General features: G+C 41.3%; 1 pseudogene; it reads left to right on the forward strand.

Moving 5' to 3' along the window:
* The first annotated feature begins 3452 nt into the window (after window positions 1–3452).
* Window positions 3453–3551, forward strand: LOC125158007 (uncharacterized; annotated as a pseudogene).
* Window positions 3552–3966: the final 415 nt, after the last annotated feature.

A 3966-nucleotide genomic window follows, 5' to 3' on the forward strand; every position in this document is an offset into this window, starting at 1 on the left:
ATTATTATCCCATTTTACAGATGAGAAAACTAAGGCACAAAAATTTAAAGGAATTTTCCTAAGGTCATTCAGCTGGTAAGTGGCACAGTCTATATTCAGACTCAGGCAGCCTGGCTCCAATTTCCAGTGGGTTTCACTCAAGAAGAGAATAAAAGTATTATGCATTGCTAAAATATGTTACCCCAAAAACCTCATAAGGCCTCACTTGGTTAAAAAAATTAAAAGTTGGAGATCTATATTGATTGGTACTTTCAATTTTTTTTGAATCTTTATTAACTAGTCATACAGATCCAATACTCTACCAACAACTAACTTGATCCTAACATTCATACACTTCAGGAATCCTCTCGTCCTCTTCCTGCCCTACATCTATGTACTTGAAGATGAACAAAAATAGGAAACACTATCAAGGCTTCCCTTTCTTGTTAGGACAGCTTCCAGTTGATATTGAACTGAAATCTGCTCTTAGATTTGTCATAAGTAGCCACACAGAACAAATTTAATGCCTTGGGAATGAAGGAGCCCTCCCTAAACATTTCTTCACTCCTTTTTTTTTTTTACTGTATGTTGTATTGTTTTAATATAATTTATTGTCAAATTGACTTCCATACAACACCCAGTGCTCATCCCAACAAGTGCCCTCCTCAATGCCCATCGTCCACTTTCCCCTGTCCCCCAACCCCCATCAACCCTAAGTTTGTTCTCAGTCCTTAACAGTCTCTTATGGTTTGCCTCCCTCCCTCTCTGTAACTTTTTCCCCCTTCCCCCTGACCCCATGGTCTTCCTGTTAAGTTTCTCAATATCCACATATGAGTGAAAACATATGGTACCTGCCTTTCTCTGCCTGACTTATTTCACTTAGCATAATACCCTCCAGTTCCATCCACGTTGCTGCAAATGGCATGATTTCATTCTTTCTCTTTGCTAAGTAGTATTCCATTGTATATATAAACCACATCTTCTTTATCCATTCTTCAGTTGATGGACATTCAGGCTTTTGCCACAATTTGGCTATTGTTGAAAGTGCTGCTATAAACATTGGGGTACATGTGCCCCTATGCATCAGCACTCCTGTATCCCTTGGGTACATTCCTAACAGTGTTATTGCTGTATCATAGGCAGTTCTATTTTTAATTTTTGAGGAACTTCTACACTGTTTTCCAGAGCAGCTGCCCAGTTTGCATTTCACTCCAAATTCAGTATCCTGGGTTCCCTATGTCGTGGCTTGGAATCCCTTCATCGCACTGGTAATCCTCTTTATTTTTTTTAAGTTTATTTATTTATTTTGAGAGAGAGAGAGAGAGAGGAAGAGAAAGTAGAGGGGAGAGGGCAACAAGAGAGGGAGAGAGAGAATCTCAAGCAGGCTCCCCACTGTCAACTCAGAGTCCCACAAAAGGGCTCAGCCTCAGGAATGGTGAGATCATGACCTGAGCCAAAATCAAGAGTCAGAAGCTTAACTGACTAAGCCACCCAGGAGCCCCTGGTAATCCTCTTCTGAAAGGGCACCAGTCTGATCATATCTCTTTATTTTAAAAAAATTTTTTAACGTTTATTTATTTCTGAGAGAGTGCAAGCTGGGGAGGAGCAGAGAAAGACACACACAGAATCAGAAGCAGGCTTCAGGCTCTGAGCTGTCAGCACAGAGACCAAAGCGGGGCTCAAACTCATGAACCATGAGATCATGGCCTGAGCCGAAGTCAGACGGTCAACCGACTGAGCCACCTAGGTGCCCACACACAATTAGGGCTGGATGGGCCCTTACATGCCCCGTGTTGCATAATTTGTCTACTCAGTTCCCTTTTGGAGAACTGTAGTTTACGCCTGAAAAATTTGCAGTCCCTGTCATATTGAAACACACTCCAAGGAAGTACCTGAAGAGGCCAGCCCTTGGTTAGCAGAGATTGCTAATGACAGTCACTTTGGCTCTGGATGTGTGGGTTTCCAGAACCACATGGAATTTGAGGAAGTCATATAATTTATTAATTTATTTTGAAATTTATAATTATTTTAAAAAATATTGATGTTTATTTTTGAGAGAGAGAGAGGAAGACACACAATCTGAAACAGGCTCCAGGCTCTGAGCTGTCAGCACAGAGCCCGATGCAGGGCTTGAACTCACAAACTGTGAGATTATGACCTGAGCTGAAGTCGGACACTTAACCAACTGAGTCACCCAGGCGCCATGATCATATCTCTTTACAGGATGATTTCTGATGTGGGGAACAAAGGCAAAATAAAAACATTAAATTTCCTTACAATTTACAGTCCATTGGCCAGTCCTTAAGACAAGCAGTGTGACCTTCTAGGAATTCAACTGCCTCAATGTTAATACTTTGCTAAGGGCAAAAGGCAACCTTAGTTTAACATTATCCCAACTTCCAGGATCCTGTAAGCCCCCTTTAACATAAAACATTCCTTTGGAAACTTCCTTTATTTCTACCACCCCCCCCCCAAAGGTATATGTTAGCAATCATCCTCTAAGCATATGGCCCACTGATATATATCTAAAGGGTGTTATGACTAAGGTTTTACTAGATAGTAATAAATGACTTTTTCCTAACAATAGCTGGCCCCCTCAAGGTCCTAGAAACCTTGCTTCCAAAATTCCTTTGAGACACTATCCCTAACCCTCTCCCAAATTGAAAGTATATAATCAGTCACCCTCACATCTCCAATGCAGCTCTTTCTGCCCAAAGGTCCTGCCCCCATGCTTTAATAAAACCATCTTTTGCACCAAAGACATCTCAAGAATTCTTTCTTTACCATTCGCTCTGAACCCCACCATTTCCTCATCAGTTTCCAAAAGAAATCTAATACTCCATATGAAGTCTGGTTAATAATGATTAGCTAGTTCCATTTCTTTGCTAGTTTGGGATTTTACACTTCTATTAATATCCCCTCCTTCCCTCTTCACCCAATTTAAATGAGTGATTTTGTCTAACTAAATCATCTGGAAGCATATGGCCCAGACCATGGGAGTTTCCTATTATGATAGGGAAAGATGGGATAAAATAGGCAAAAAGGGAGATGCTTAGGCTTTTAAAGGTGCCTGGGTGGGGAAAAACACGTTTTAAGACATTTCTTCTGGAAATGTCTGGCTTGAGTAAACTCCTTCAGTCTTAAGGTTCCTCTTAAGAATGTAAGGGACACTACCTACTCCCCCTCAGGTTCCCCTCAGGAATTTAACAATCAAAATACCTAACTAAAATAAGTAAACCATAAAACTTATGATATATGAGGGCCAGTATGACCATAGTCTGACTCCTCACACAATGGAATCGAGCCAATCAGGAATGGACAACCCAGCACATAGAGTTATCAGGCCAATAAGGGTAGAATCTGAGAAGGAATGAGGGGGAAGGGAAGGGCCCACCCCTCCCAAGACCAAATCCTTATAAAAGAAAGTCCCTTGCCTACAGTCGTGGGCATTCACTTTCAAATGTCCCGTCTCTGTGCTCCCTTCGGCATCACATATACTAAAAATTGGGGGGATACAGAGAAGATTAGCATGGCCTCTATGCAAGGATGACACTCAAATGCCCCCTCTCTGTAAAGAGAGCTTTCGTAATATTCTTACTTTCTAATCTTATATTCTAATAAACTTTTGCCTGCTGCTCCTTTTATTCTGTGCCCACCTCTTCATTCTTCGAAGCTTAGAGACAAAGAATACCGGGTACTGAGGTAAAAGAATCCTGCAACACTATCTTAACTCTTATCTTGAAATTAAATGACTGTCCAGTTTACATGTGGTAAGGTTAGAGAGGTCATTTAAACTCACATATATGTCTAATACTGTGGGACCCAAGGAATTTAACAAAAATCCCCTACCCCTGGACAAGCAGAGCAAGACTAACTCCATTTTGTGCTACACCCACCATCTCATGTATAACCCCCACATGACCTACTTATTGCTTAAGACACTCCCCCACCCTAGTCAAGCTGCTGAGCACACCCTTACTGGAAACT

The sequence above is a fragment of the Prionailurus viverrinus genome, chromosome X, assembly GCF_022837055.1.
Source record: "Prionailurus viverrinus isolate Anna chromosome X, UM_Priviv_1.0, whole genome shotgun sequence".
NCBI classification, from domain to species: Eukaryota; Metazoa; Chordata; class Mammalia; order Carnivora; family Felidae; genus Prionailurus; species Prionailurus viverrinus.